The sequence below is a fragment of the Diceros bicornis genome, chromosome 9 (genome assembly GCF_020826845.1).
Source record: "Diceros bicornis minor isolate mBicDic1 chromosome 9, mDicBic1.mat.cur, whole genome shotgun sequence".
Taxonomy (NCBI): Eukaryota; Metazoa; Chordata; class Mammalia; order Perissodactyla; family Rhinocerotidae; genus Diceros; species Diceros bicornis.
In genome coordinates, this window is record NC_080748.1 from 57,754,536 (window position 1) to 57,771,202 (window position 16,667).

The following is a 16,667-nucleotide window of genomic DNA, read 5'->3' on the forward strand; positions in this document are numbered from 1 at the left end:
TTTAAGAAAATTCTTCATTTTTCTGATCTGGATCCCTTGATACCAGGGAAGCTTTTTCAAGATTAAATGGAATTACCATCAATAGGCCCTCAGGGTGTTTGGTTTTGAATTAAAATATAGAAACCTTATTAACAAAATTTACATTCCTGCCTTAACCTTAATCTAATTTTACTGGTATCAGGGCCTCTAATAGACAGCAATTCTGCAGAATGGCACGTGCCTTATAACCCATCTCTGTCATCCTAATCAGAAGCCCCTCATCACTCCAGAGGAAAAATAGATGCATGAATTTTAAACTGGTCATCACACTCACATTTTTTAAAAAATGTATTACAAACCAATATTTTATTCATGAAAACATTAAATATTATATTACTAGCTAAACATTTTGTGGTACCTTGAAATTTATTCTAAAATGGAGAGTTTTCTTTTGCTCTTTGCGTAAGTGCTGATCTTAAGCTGACTGTCTTTGCTTCTTATTCCCCAAGACCAGTGATAGCACCTTCATTTTCTAACAGGAACAATCTACCTGGACCCTCTACAAACAAGGCCTTAACTCCAAGCAATTGCATTAATGATGATAATTTTATGCACTGACATTGATAACGGGCTTTGTGGGGAAGATAGGGGGACCTTGGAGTTTCACCTTCTCCCACAGGGAATTAGTTTCACTGTAATTTACAGGAGCCATGACAGAAAGGGTGGGGCTCTGAGGTGAAATATGGAAATAAACTATTTTGAGACATTCTCAATGATCCACGCTTAAATAGTCACTGAAAATTCTTCACTCATATTTAAATAACCAAACAAATGAAGTAATCGAAGCCATGGATAGAGGCCATATTATTGAGTCCAACACACTCACCCTTATGTATTTAAGCAGAGCAGAACAGCACGTTGATGTTATGGCCTCAAAGTTAATGACAATGTATTCAATTTGCAATCAAATCAAATTGCTGTAGATTACAATTCAGAAAACATTCTCATACAGAATATTTTTAAATTGCACAAATTTATCCAGCTGAAATTTTCTACAGTAACATCCTATCTTAGCTTTTTAGAGTTAAGAAAAACAAGATGGAAGCCAATATCCTTGTCTTGTTTATTCTCTAAGAAAAAGAATAGTTTTACGTACTCTACTCTTAATTTGTGGTAGAGACAGACAACTCACCACATTCATTTTTCTCAAATATATGAAACTGGAAGTGTATATGTGCATTAAGAAAGAAGCAGTTCTTCCTAAAGCATGAACATCACCTCACCAAATCCTCTGGGGGTAATATCTTATAATGCTTGGCTCTCAATGGAGAATTCGGAAGAACATTTTTTGTGATTATATTAATAGTTAAATTATTAAAATGAAAAAGTCTAAAAATTGGAAGCTGAAGGATTCTGCTAATTTCAGTCTTGTTACCAATAGATTTTGCCCATAGTTAACACAGAGAGAGAGAGTATGAGGTCACTGGAAAATTTTCTCTGGAAAGCTGTTAAGGCAACTCCAATTTATTATGACATTACAGTACAGTACTGTCCAATAGGAATATAATGCAAGTCATGAATGTGAATCACACATATAATTTTAAGTGTTCTAGTATTCACTTTTAAAAGAGAAAAAAACACATAAAATTAATTTTAATAAAAAATTTATTAAACAAATATATCTAAAATATTATAATTTCAACAAATAGTTAATATAAAAATTATTAGAGGTTTTTGCATGATTTTTTTCATACTAGGTCTGCAAAATATGTTGTGTATTTACACTTACATTTGTCTCAATTTGGATTAACTACCTTTCAAGGGCGCAATAGCCACGTGTGGCTAGTGGTTGCTGTTACGGATAGTGTAGTTTTAGAGTATAAACACACACTTTTTACCTTGTTCTTTCTTAGTTTTCTTCCTTCCTCCCTTTCCTTCTTCTCTTCCTCTCTCTCTCTCTCTCTTTCTGTGGCTGTGCATGCTATGTGCTGGGGATACAATCGTGAGCAATATAGGCCTGAACTCTATAAAAACATTGCCATTTTCAAAAAAAATTAAAGGCACTATTTAAAGATACATAAAATCATATACACTAGTTAAAATCCAGTCACAAATATGGCTATAAGCTTTCCGGGAACCAAGAGAAAGTGAAAAGCATGACAAGTTACACAATTCACAGTATACATGGTCCAGAATTGTTAAGATAAACTCAAACCAATTGCTTCAGAGGAGAATAGTTCTTATAAATCCGAACTCTTATAAACAAGAAAATATATGAATACAAAATGGTAGACTGAACTATAAAGGGTGCATGTGGTACTTTTTCAGAATAACTTGAATAATTAAGAATTAAAAAGAATTAATTTTGCAGATTTTCTGCTCTTTAACATGCTAGAAACCAGAAGTCTATCATTCAGTACTCCCTGATGCCCTCACACAATACCCATGAGAAAAACTGGTCTTTGTAAAATGACTTGGATCCTGAAAAAAATTAAGAAAAATCAAGCTGTTAGTGTTGTTTGACTATTCCAGACATTTTATCCAATTCAAATTCTTGAACAGTTGGTCAGCCTTCTTTGTTACAGATGCAAAAACAATTAGCCTGTAACCCTATAACTCTGAAAGATAACAGCAATATCGTAGAGCTAAAACTAAGATTTGTGAATATAAAATCATGAAAATCCATTAAAAATTTAGTACAAAAGAAATACACTGTATTTTTAATCATCAATAAATAAACATATTAGAACAAATTTCATTTAAACATCACCAAGCCCACAAAGTATGAAGAACTCAACAAAAAGATCATAAATGCCTTGGATATGTTTGAACCAATATTGAGGTTCTTTAAAAACTGAAATTCCGCGGCCGGCCCGGTGGCAGCCGTTAAGTTCACGTGCTCCACTTCAGCTGCCTGGGGTTCACGGGCCCAGATCCCAGGCGCGAACATCCATACTGCTCATCAAGCCATGCTGTGGTGACATCCCATATACAAAACAGAGGAAGATTGGCACAGATGTTAGCTCAGGGACAACCTTCCTCACGAAAAAAAAAACAAACTGAAATTCATATTTTTATGTGACACAACGGAAGAAATTAATATGGGCTTAAGTATAAAAAGTACTGAAAATATTTTTTGCCGCATCGTTTATTTATGCTAGAGGAATACCTTAGGATCAGGACTGCGCTTTCCTTTAATATGGAAGGGTCTCAAATAGATAATCTTCTCAATCTCTCAAGAGGGACAATTTTAGAATTTTAATAGATCATAAGGTCTACAAAATGTGGCTAGTCATGTCAATCTTCCCTGCTGCCCTCCCTCCAGCCCAAACACACACAATAGATAATGGATCACTCTACGTTGACTCTAGTTTCATCCAAAGTTGAGAGGGACAAGAGAAAAGAATTAGGTGCATTATATTTAAAAAAAAAGGGGGCATATTGATATCATGCCACCATTATGTTCACTAGAAGACACAACTAAAATATCAAGAGTCCCTCAAGGCTAAATGAAATGGCTAAAGATGTATTTATTGATTTCTAAAGAAATATTACTAAGACATTGGAATAATAACTCACCACCCTCATAATTGAAAGGGTCTTGCCTCTTTCTAAAGCAGAGACAGATATATGATGATGTTAAAACTACCATATGCTGTGTTTTGGAACATACTTGAATTGGGGAGGGAGAAGAAAATCATTCAGACGTTTAACCTGAACCAAATCTATTCTTTATCTTTTCCTTTGTTGTTGTTCTCTTATTTATTTTTTTAAACACTGAAAATAGTAATTAATTACTTTGAAATCCAGTGTGGAGCTGTAATCACAATCCATCAACTTGGATTGACATACAGTGCATTTATGCCTTGAAAGCTTTCTAAAAACACAAGCAGAATGGGTATATAGAAATTCATATACATAGGGAAATCACACCCACTCTTTGGGGAATTAGAAGTTTTTTCTCAAATAAAAGGAATATGTGGTGCAATGACATATTTTTTTTTCTTTTTGGTTGACAATTGTCTTCATTTTCTGTAGATCCTAATGGTGAAATAATGGATCTTGCCAACCATTATGAGCTTCGACCCAGCTGGGGACCCATAACTTTTATTGTGGTCCATTATCTGGCCATTAGAGGCCACAAGTGTCCTCAGCACAATTGTGTAACATTTTGCTGAGGAAAAGTTGTGGAAACTGTGGAGGCAGCAGCTTTTTCTAGTATCTGAAGCCATGGAAACTCCAAAACCTCCTATATTGAGCCCATTCATTTTCCTGATGCTGAAAATTTTATAGTGTATGCCTCTTGGATAAAGTTTCCTTATCAAGCCTGCCAGGAAACCAAATATTCCACCCAGTACTGGCATGAAACATCCTTGTTTTCTTTTTCTAGGAGTGGTCCTGATGCTAAGTGGGTTTGTTATATCTGTTTAGCTTAGAAAACAATATGCTCTTTTTGTAAAGAATATTTTCTCCATTAATCTTACTGCACGTGAAGAAGTTAGACAGAGGATGATTTGGGGGTCTCAAGAACAGCACTAAATGCACATGATCTGCCCTAAAATTTTATGACTGCTGCAAAGATAAGGGAAACTCAAATAACAATAAGTGAAGCCTCATGTCTGTGCAAGTTTCCTTGTTGAAAGAAAACAAGTCCATCATTTTAACTACTGTTCCCTTTGTCAGCTATTGGTAAGCTCTTTGGTACACCCATTAATCACCAACGCCATGATTACTTTTTATTTTTATTATCCCTTTGATCATTATCACATACTTTGGTTAACTTAAAAAGAGCATAGTTTAAGATGCTGCATGTGTTTGCTGCCCACTGTGCCCCGTCTTTTATCCATAAGGTAGGGAAGACAGACACTGTATTTCTTGAGCATAATCTAGAGTGCATGAAGCTGAGAATAGCACAAGTGCTTCATAAGTAATATAGTAAATGCCTCCCACCTCTTTCGTCATCCATCTCCCAACCCTCTAATAATTTTGAAAAGCTTTATGGCTGGTTATCCCCAGCTTAAGTCTTACACCAAACCCTTCATCTTCCATTAGCAGGAGCATAGGTGGGAAATCTCTAGGTTAAGCCCATTCTCTATAGCACCCTGACCTGAGGGCAGAGACCATTACTGACACTACTCTAATGGTTTCTCCAGTTGCCTGTGAGTCTAAAAGTCTGGAACCTTAATTAAGAAAGGGCCAACAGATCACTTCATAGTATTCCCCAAAGTGAGTAATTTCCGTGTTTACTGCCAAACACCATCTATGTGGCAATGGCTATTCAACAATTTTTAATCAACAACATTTATTAAGCACCTAGTATGTGCTGGACCCTGTTCTAGATGGTAGGGATATTGTGTTAAATAAGACAGATGAAAATTCCTACTCTCAAGGTGTTTACTTCTAGTGAAGAAAAGCAGGAAAAAAATATAAATAATCTGACAAAAAAAAATCAGATGATTGCTATGAAGAAAATAAAAATATTCCACCAGTGGATGGCCACTTTATATTAGGTAGTTAGGAAAGGCCTATCTCTGAGATGCTGACATTTCTTCTAAGAAGTAAGCTGCCATGAAAGATATGGGGGTGAACATTCCATGGAGAAGGAAGTTGGAGCAAAGGCTCCAGGACTTCATGAGTTTAACATCCTAGAGGAAGGGACGGAAGAGCTGTGTGCTAGAAAGGGAAGAGAAAGAGACATGGAGGCGGAAGAGAAACAATTAGTGAAGTGGGAAAAAAGCCAGGTGGGCTGGTGCCGGATGAGGTTAGCCAGGAGGGCAAGAACCAAAAATGGTTTGAATTTTACGACAACTAGGTGTCACCAAAAGCCTTAAAAGTTTCCGAACAGGGTTGAGATTATTTTATGATTATTTTCTAAAAAGAGTATTCTGGCCAAGTTGTGGAGGATTGTGTATGTGAAGAGGAGTGGGGTTAAGAATGGGGATAGTGAGCTGGTGATGAGAACATTGTGATAATCCAGGCACTGCTAAACTTACCCTGGTTTGAACTAGGGTAGATGTGATGAAGATGAAAAGAAATGTAGCAGTCCAGGATATACTTCAGCTGTAGAATTGAAAGAACTTGCTAGAGTATTAGAAGTGGATTTGGTAAAAGAAACAAGAAATCAGTTATGATTTGTTCTTAATTTAGTAAATAGTTCACTGAGACGAGGGGAAGAGGAGCTTTGGGGTGTGAATCGTGTGTTCTTCAGGGCCACGTTGAGTTTGAGTTGCCTCTGTGACATCCTTGTGAAGATGTCAAATAATAATTTGGATATATGATGCTGGAGTTGAAGAGAGATAGTAAGGCTGAAAACATAGGTTTGGGCTTTAAAAATCTAGAAATGAAGAGATCCTAGGGCCAAATCCTTGATCTTTTCAACTCGCAGAATCAAGCAGAGTAGAAGAAACCAGAAATGGAGGCTGAGAAGGAGCAACTGATGAAGCAGGAAGAAAGCTAGGGCTGTGCGGTATCATTGCAGAAGGTAAACGGTAATCAAGCATAGATGTCTGCAGCTAAAGAAGAGGATTATTTGCCCCAATGACCTACCCGCAGAATTCTATGGTTGTATGTATTATTCCAAGATGCAGTAGCAAGCAAATTGACAAAACCATTCATTTTAAGTATCCAACACCTGGCCTGGCTACTTTTTCTTCTTCAGTAAATGTCGAATTAAAAAGCTTTTTGAATAAGAGCTTTCCAAAATGGCATGTGTCCTCATAAAAAGTTATTGAAGTTTGGGGATGAAACCACATTTGCTGTGGCTGTCTGCCCTTTCCTTACTCTGACCCGACTCTTAACACTACGCACGGTACCAGTCATGTTTACAAATCTGTTATGCAAATGCAAGTGCTGACTAATAAAACACCAACAGCAATACAGCAATTAAATTTGGCAAGAGTATTATTTAGAAAAGAAATGTCTTGAGTTCTGTGAAACTATATATGTATATATATGGTTTTACTTACACACTTTCTGAACTCTTACCATGGTTCTGTGCAATTCTTGTCTAAGAATTCTTTATGCATAATTACTACAGCCTAGTGCTAAAGATGTTTTCCAGAGAATATTCCTGCCTTTCTTCAAGAGGGTAAAATGGAATATCAGGTTCTCTCTTATTTTAATGTCTTAACTTGTAAACTGGAGTATTCATATCCACCAGAGTGACTTTTCTAAAACATACCCAATCATGGTGGGACAGAGTCCCAACCCTCCTATGTGTTATATAAAGTCCTTCCTGACTTGGCCACTGGCTACTTTACAGTATCTTCTGTGACTAGACAACCTAATACCTTATGTTCTAGTTATGAACATCCTATGTTGCCATTTGTGACTGCTTAAAGATGCAGATGCTTCATTCTGTTTTATATCATAACCCCTTTGTTCAATACTACTTCTTCTGCTTGGACTGCCTCTCCATTCCCCTCAGTATCCCCCACCCTCAGACCATCACTAATTTTATACTTTTTACTCTAATTTACTGCTCATAGCTTATTTATCTCTGTCTTCTCAGAACCTTGGACAGTTCCTGCCCCATAGTATGCATTTCAGTATATGTTTCACATTGACACGAACTGAAACTCAGTGTCACATCCTCCATGAAGCTTTTGCTAACCTCAGTCCTCCTGAAATGTGTCAACCCCCCGATCCCCTGTGTCCTCACTCTACCCCAATGTAAGCTGGCAGAGTATCGCTAATACTTAATCACATTGCTGTCTTCTCTATTAGTCTATAAGTTCCTTTAAGGATTCTGTTTTACGCTTGTATCTTCTGTGCCTAGAATAATACCTTGAATAAAGTGTCATGGAAGATGCAAAATCAGGGAATGATTACACAGGTTATAATTTGACAAAGTCATCAGAATGAGAAATGAGGCCTTAGGAAAAAGATTTTTTCAACTGTATCTAATAAACATATGACTTAAAATATGCCATTAAGGACCACCTATATAATTTTCTCTTTTCTGTTTGGCAAAACAGTAAAACAAAAAGAAAAGGCTATAACAGCAGTAAATTCATTCAACCAAGTTTACTGACCACTTTTTATGTATAAGATGTGATCTCTGAATCCAAAGAGATTACAACTCAAAGAGTGGGATGTGTACACAAATCACCACTGTACAGAGGTCATGTTATAAATACCCTTTAGGGGCTAGAAAAGTTCGGAAGAAGTAAACCAGAAGGGGTTCACCCTGTATGGACCAGGGAAGGCTCAGAACAAAGGTGGACTCTGAGTTTGACTTGGAAAGGACGATGAGAGTTTTAAAGACAATAACAAAATGTGGAAAGCATTTCAGGAGGGGAAAAAAAAAACAGCACTAGCAACGACATAGGAGAAAGAAATTAGAACTTGAAAAGAGAAAATTGTCACCAATAGCACTGAGATGGTTGTAAAACAGGGATTGAGTATAAATCACTTATGTATAAATACATACCCAACCTCCACACATGGGGATTTTAGGCCAGTAAGTCTGTCTAAGTCAATCATATAGCTCTTGAAAAAGTTCCCCTGGTGATTCTGAGGCCAATCACTGGCAGAGGGCATGAAAGGCAAATAAGGGCTACAATTTGGAGAGCGAGTTATTGGCCATTATGGGCAGGAGTCAACTCTTAAAGATTTGGGATTTAAAATTTGGAGCCATCATTCTTCCAGAAGCTTAAAATCTAGTTAGAGACATTGGACACTACACGATAAACATTAACATACTTTGCATTAAGTACCAAATGAGAGATGTAGACTAGGTGTGCTAAGGAAATTCAGAGAAGAGCCTATTTAGTTAACGCAGACTTCACGAGAAGGTCATAACTGAGCCCTGAAACATTAAGTCTGAGATGGCAGAGGGTTGGCCATGACTGAGTCACAGCTCCTTCCCAGTCCATACTAAACATAGTTAGGCATGGCAGTCTTTCTCATTGAGCCCAGGCTAATCCTCAGAATCCTTCTCAACAGAGCACTAACCCACTCCAATTGGTCAGAGTTGGACTGCAATGTAAAATTCTTCGCCATCTGTGATATAAATAAGCAGAAATGAAGGTAGAATGTATTTCAGGCTGGAGTAAGACATGTAAGCCAGAGTGGAGGCAATAAAGCTCACAGCATGCTTTCAGGCTGGAAAGTAGAAATTGTATGGGAGAGAAATAGGATAAAAGTTGAGAATGAAACACAAAGGTCCCATTCTTAAATGCTGTAACATTGCCTCAAACTTTTTTTTCTGACTTCTGATTATTAGAGTGCTATTATCCAATTGCATATTTGTATAATGTTCTATATACATACTCATCTGTATTTTTATTTTCTAGACTATAATTGAAGCTGTGTATAAAGGAAAAATGTACTGTCTTCTTTAGCCCTCAGCCTCTTATTTCTGCATTCTATCTCTTCCTGCAATAACGCCAGTCCTCTATGCAGTATCTCTAGATATCTTGTCCCTCCCTGAAACCCTGCCTCCACCCCATCAAAAACATCTCTGGCCAAAGGTATGGGTCTCTGGCCAAACTCATACTAAAATGTAAACGACTGATATGATTTAAAGCATTAATATTCTCTGTTTCAACAGCATTGGGATTTTTTAATAGAAAGCCAGAGGCCTTAAGCTAAGCAGAGTTTCTCAACTATGGCACTATTACATTTTCAACCAGATAAGTCTTCCTTGTGAGGGGCTGTCCATGCATTGTAGGATGTTTAGCAGCATGCTTGGAACCCTCTACTCATTAGACACCAGTAGCACTCCCCAGTCATGAAAAAATGTCTCCAGACATTGCCGGATATCTGCCGGGGGACAAAATCACCCCTAGTAGAGAACCACTGAGTTAAATAAATAGATCTCATAATATGAAATTTCTTTTTTTTTTTTTGTGAGGAGATCAGCCCTGAGCTAACATCCATGCCAATCCTCCTCTTTTTGCTGAGGAAGACTGGCCCTGGGCTAACATCTGTGCCTATCTTCCTCTACTTTATATGGGACGCCGCCACAGCATGGCCTGACAAGCGGTGTGTCGGTGCGTGCCCGGGATCCGAACCCAGGCTGCCAGCAGCAGAGTGCCCGCGCTTAACCGCTACGCCACCTGGCCAGCCCCTGAAATTTCTTATATTTGGATACTCCTGAAATCTCTTTACTAGGCAACTAGTGAAGCTGACCCTGACTATACGCTAGACCAACAAGGCTTATTGGCTGTCAAACTAGCAACAGCCAAGAAAGCTTTAAAAATTCAATTGTTTCCTTTTGAAAGGGTTTCTTGGTATCAATTCAAATAGAAACAAATGTAAATTGACATTTGTACTGACATTCTATGCATTATCATTGGGTTAATGTCTGGGAAGAAAAGTTTTGCGAAACATTGTGGTAAAGATGCTTTGTGTAAAGACAGAGGGTTTCAGGCAAAACATGAGGACTTTGTCAGTATCTCTCATGAGCCATAAATAGTCTGAATTCTGAAGTCTGAGGTGAGCTTAATATATTTCAACATGTGTTTGAACCGTATTCCCCATGCTTTTGAACATCAGGCAATATATTGACTGCTTTTCAAGAAATGCTAATATATGTACCAAAAAACTCTTCTTTACTTCTTACCATACTCTTTTCATATTTTTAAGATATTGACACACATTTCCAATGGTTAATTACTAGAATGAGATATATGTCAGAAGAAAATAGCAATTTCACTTGCCACACTAGAATTTCATGCTGGTGAATATCAAAATTTCATTACATCAGAAGTCTCTAAGAAGTAACAACCCTGATTCATCCAAAATAGTTTTAGCCTCTTAACTATGCTTAATGGTATCTTAATTCTACCTCATATTCTGTGGGCATTATAATAGAAATAGTCAACAGCCCTAAATGAACACATACGAGTCATTTTTATGTTAGTTTATGTTATGAGTGTGTATCATAACATCTCTCAACTAGTGGATATAACGTATTCTAAACTCAGGATATTCTAATCATGCCTAAGCTAGTAAATAGAAATTACAGCAGATTTCAACTCTTAAGCTAATGATTTGGGATTTAAAATTGGCAGCCATCTTTCCTCCAGAGCTTAAATCTAATTAGAGAGATTGGATACTATAAGAAAAACATACCATACTTTGGGGTAAGTTCCAAATGAAGGATACAGACTATGTATACTAAGGAAATTCTAAGTATTCCTTACAATGGGCTAAGTATTATGGATTAAAGAAAAACTTGACTACTATCCAATCTTCATCAAGAGATAGCATTCCATGGTGATTAAAAGCATTGACCAGGGGCCGGCCTGGTGGCGTAGCGGTTAAGTGCATGCGCTCCACTGCTGGTGGCCCGGGGTTCGGATCCCGGGCGCGCACCGACGCACTGCTTGTCAGGCCATGCTGTTGCGGTGTCCCACATAAAGTGGAGGAAGATGGGCACGGATGTTAGCCCAGGGCCAAGCTTCCTCACAAAAAAAAGAGGAGGATTGGCATGGATGTTAGCTCAGGGCTGATCTTCCTGCCCAAAAAAAAAAGCATTGACCATGGGGCCAGAAAGCCTGGTTTCATATCCTAGTTCCACCCTTACTAGCTGTGTGACTTGAGACATGTTGCTTAAACTCTCTGGGCCTCCACTTTCTTATCAGCACAAGTATAATAATAGAATCTCCTTCAGAAGGTTGATGTGTGGGCATATGAGGATTAAATGAATTGATTCATGCATGTGCTTAGAACAATGACTGGCACCTAGTAAGTACTACATAAGTGTTTGCTACTCTTACTCATTAAAAAGAAAACAGTTCAGTGTGCCTGAGAGGTCATCTAGTAGAGTAGTTAAGAATGGTCACCCTGGAATCCGATCTGGGTCAGAGCCCTGGCTCCACTGCTTACTAGATGTGAGACATCGGGCAAGTCATATAACCTTTCTGAGCCTCAGTTTCCTCATCTACACAATGGGGATAACAACTGTACCTACTTCTTAGGGTTATTTGAGAAAGAAAAGTAGTAATGTACATTAAGTGCATGGCAATCTGCCTGTCACTGTACTCAATAAATGTTACTTATTAATGTTTGCATGTATATTAGAAACCGAAGGGAAAAAAGATAGAAAGACTTTGTCTTCCACAGTCATTTCATACAGTCCGTGTTTAGTGACTCCTTTGCTCCAGGCTGTTGGGGATACAAAAGTGAACAAGACAGGGTTACTATCCTGGGGCAGTCTAGGCTCTGGAGAGAGTCCCCGAAGTTCTAAGTTTCTCTAAAATTTTACAGGGACAGTTTTCACAACTACATTCTGTTACTTTATAGAGAGCTCTCTCAATAAGATCTAATCTGTTTATGGTTCTTTGGGCTTCTAGCGCTTCTATTCACTCACCTGTTCAATTATTCCTGCAATTGATATTTGTTGAACATCTGTTTAGGCCAGTCATGGTGCTGGGTTAGGGCATAGCACAGCGACCAGGACAGACATCGCTGTGAGTGAACTGAATGAATGCATGCAGGCATACTAAGAGACTGTTGGCAGGAAAGGGGACACTCGCAGAGGGAATATGAGTTTAGTTAGTCACCAATGAATAGGATGTATTAAGTCAAGAGAGAATGCAGAGACACTCTTTCTATCCTCAATAGCTTTAGAAACAATATGTAACTGTTGAAATGGGTCGTCAAAGTCAGGCAGCTCCGGAATGAGGCTACTTAGCAGCATTCAGTCACGACTCTGCAAACGTATCATTTGGGAGTCACAATGGCTCAATTCTAGCTCTGTGATAAGAAACCCAGACTAGGAGTCAGGATGTCTGAGTTCTAATTAATTATCTGTGTGACCTCGGACCAGCTCATAGCCTCTGTATATATCTTCATTTCCGCATTCTTCACATGGCGATCATGACACTTGGACTTTCTGCTTCATAGGCCTGTAGTAAAGGCTCAAGGGAAACGATATATAGAACTGTCTTAAAAACATAGTACAAATGAAAGACACCGAGACATTTTAATTAAAAGGGTCCTAATAAGGGATCCACTAAGAGAATGCAAAGGTATTCCTTTAAAGATAAGTAACTTTTAAAATTCAATGAAAAGCCATGTATTGGTTGTTCGTGACCTAAATAAGACTTTAATTGGTGGTTGTTCTGTGTACTGTGGTGAGGCCAGCAGTGTGGAAAAGGAGACTTTCTACACCAGTAGGGTTTGTGTTTTCTTTAACGGAGAAGGCGGCGGCAGCAGCTTCCTCGTGTAAGTGCAAGGCCGGCTGTTGCGGCACCCGGCAATATTAGCAATCTTCTTTTCTTCTCTTCTCTGAATGTTGAGTGATCTGGGATGAAAAACTAACAAGCACCTGTCAAATCTGAAGCCTCAGCTTTTCTGACAGAGGGTCCACTGCACTCTCTTATCAAGAGAGCCTTTATAAGGAAACTGGAATTCTCTCTCTCTCTGAAAGGAAACAGAGCTCATCAGAGTCTCTGGACCCTTGACTTAGAGGGCACGCTGTCTCCGATGAAGGTCTTTTGATCATGGGGCTTTTTTATTCAGATTTGACTCTACATTATGGCTAATCAATACCTTGCAACTGTCTAAGCCCTCAGTCAGAAGCACGTCTCTCCATCAGGCAGGGAGGCCTCCTAATTGAGGAAAAGTCAGAGACCTAGGTACCAAGCCCTCGGGCCATAGTCCGGCGCCCACTCTTTCTTTTCATAGCATTCTGGAGATGGCGGAAATAAAATTTAGAGACATGACAGGCACAGCCAAGGAGGATCAATTCCTGTCACTTGCCACCAGTGTTTACTGCTTCCCTAGGTCTTCAGAGGGTGTTTTTCTTTCATAGCTTAGGGGAACTTAACCTTTTAAAAATGAGAAGATGGTTTCTTCATGAATTTTAAATTATTTTTATCTCACCTGTCTAGTATTGTTGATTAGATTAAAATGATTATTTGCTTTCTCTCCCTAAATACCAAATTTTGTTGAGTCATAGCTGGGGAAAATGTAAATCAAAGTACCAGTATTTGTGGGTACAGATTGAAGGAAACATATTAGTAATGAATTGTGTAATAATGCAGCTAAGAAAAATAGCACATTCTCATGACCCTAGTGTTGAACAGGAAGTAGAGACAAATTTCTATTCTCAAGTTTGTCACTGATCTTAGCCAAGCTATTTACTTATCTAGAGTTAGTTAAATGAGGTAAAATATCTTGGTGAAAATTTAAAATATCAGGCCATTATTTCCAGTTATTTCCATATGACCAAATACTGTATACATAAAATATCTGCGGAAGAACTTTTTTTTCATTTTTAATCGATTGTTTGAGGATCCTTCAAATTCTAATTTCTCTATCATTAAACCAAAAGACTGAATACAGTTTTGAAAGCATTGTAAAACATTTATGTAAGAATTCCTGGATCATCAATAAAAGTCTATGATTTTATTACATTTTTTTATGATCAGTAAACAAATTTTTTTAATACTAATATTCTTCTTGGTTTAAGACAGCCTTAGAAACACATAAAGGTATTTTCTCTTCAATTTCAAAACTACTACTACCAAAGAGTACAAATTTTAGTCATTCAGCCAATCGACATGTGGTATAGTTTCAATTGAACTGAGTTAGTTGTTTCCTATTCTCTCTGCCATATGCTTACATACATGTGAAACTGATTAAATTATTTGGATATTGGGTAATTACAGGTCCCATTCTTTAATATTATCCTGAAAAGAAATTTTTGGTCACACTAAGCAACTTGCCTTTTAATAGAATTTGGGAACTAAAGAAATTAATCAAAATGTTTAAAAAATTAAATATCTATATTTTTGGGGTTAAGTGATTAAACAGAGTATTCTGCCCACTGAGATTTTTAGCTATGAAATCATTCTAAACCATACCACATAGTCTTGCCTTAGTTAGAACAGTGTGCTGAATGGAATCTATTTTTCTTTGATGAATCATGAAAAACTTCCGAGTCCTTTGGGCCTGGGGATCATTATTTTTAATGTCAGTTGTCCCTAAACAAAAATGTGGGTATAAAGTTCTGGAAAATTTAGTAGCGTGGATATCAATCCCCAGCACATATCTCGGAAGTTGTCTTGTTTTTTATTAAACACTCGCTATCCACTTAATTTTTTTCTGTTTGCCTCTTTCTCCTAGGTTGAATGCAAAAAAAAAACAAAAAAAGTCAGTTGAGTGAAGTTTCTGGTTAACTAGGTACTCATCAATCTAGACTTTTCCTATGCTATGTGTCTACATTTTAACCAACATTTGTATGAGCTGAGCAATTTTTATAAGTTGAAAAAATATATAGAACCAAACTAACTTCAAAGAAACCTGACTGTATGTTGAACAAAACACCTTCTGGGGAATGGAGTGCTCACTGGCATAAGACAGCTGACCTGCATGCCCTGTTCCAATGATTCATGGAAGATATCTGTACTTAATAGAAACTCTTCTTCTTGAAGTCCTGGAATAGGGCATCTGCCTCCTCTGGGTTTAGAAAAGATCTGTATCTTCTAACTCAAGTACCTATCATTACTCTCTTACAGAAACTTCTACACGTTCTTTAATTTTTGGAATTGTATTGCTGAAAAGAGTTGAAGGCCTTCGGTAATGAAGTGTTATCTCAATATGCTAACACTCGCCCCCTCACTGCAGTGTGATTTGATATTCTGTCTCCTACTTAGCTCTAGAATTGGGAAGATTGCACTGTATTTTGGGGCTCTCATCCTTGTCTATCTTTTCAATAAGATTCCCTTAATTACATTCCATTCTTTTCACTTTGATATCTCATTAAAATCTTATAAATGATCATGCGGTGACCTTGAAGGTTATGCATAATACATGAAAGTAAACCTGCAGTAAAATGTATTCTTTCACTCCAGACTGGCTACATCCCACACTTCTTTTCTTCTCCCAAGTGACTCCAGTTGGGAGAGCTCTGCTAACCGAGCCAAGGTAGGCAGAGATGCGCACATCTCCCAGCTCCGGTATCTTTCTTAGTCATGACAGCTGCAATATGTTAATGGCTTCTCTTTGGATGTGATGGCCCGGTTACTACTTAGGGCACCATGCTAATTAACATAGGATGGCAACAACAGGTGCAAATGTCATTTCACATCAGCGTCATGCACACGCAAAGATAGCTAGCAGCCCAGAAGCAAGCCAAGAAAATGTTAACTTGAGTCAGCAGCCTTGCAATCTCTGAACAGATCTTCTTTAATGCCCGTGATTAAAGGAGTCACAGACTACTGCTGCTTTCTTTTTCCTGAAAGAATGGTATTTCTGAATATATGGGAATGTCTTCATAAGCTTTTATAAGTTATGTTTCAGTAAAATGCACTTGTATAGCAGATCAAGTAAAACACACAAGGCCTGTATTTATGAAGGTTTCCTTATTGAATAAAAGTTCTGCTGAGCCACATTTATTGCGCTGAGCATCTTCTGAAATGGACATGGTTGTGCAGAGAGTGAAATGATATCGGCTGGCATGGGGTGATTTTCCCAGTGGATTTATTGCATTTTATTTTATTTATTTGTATGTTTATTTGGAGGTTGGTCTTTTTAAGTCACTTTTTCTTACATTTTAATAAATTGAATAAAAATAGAAACATAGAAATTCCTCTTAGTTAAGGCATTACTGCATTTTAACGATGAAATGGGATCCTTCTTTCCCTGCAAAAGGGAAATCTTCATATAATGACATCTTAAATAAGTAACAAATAATCATTCATTCTCTAAAACATAATTCATCATAATTTATA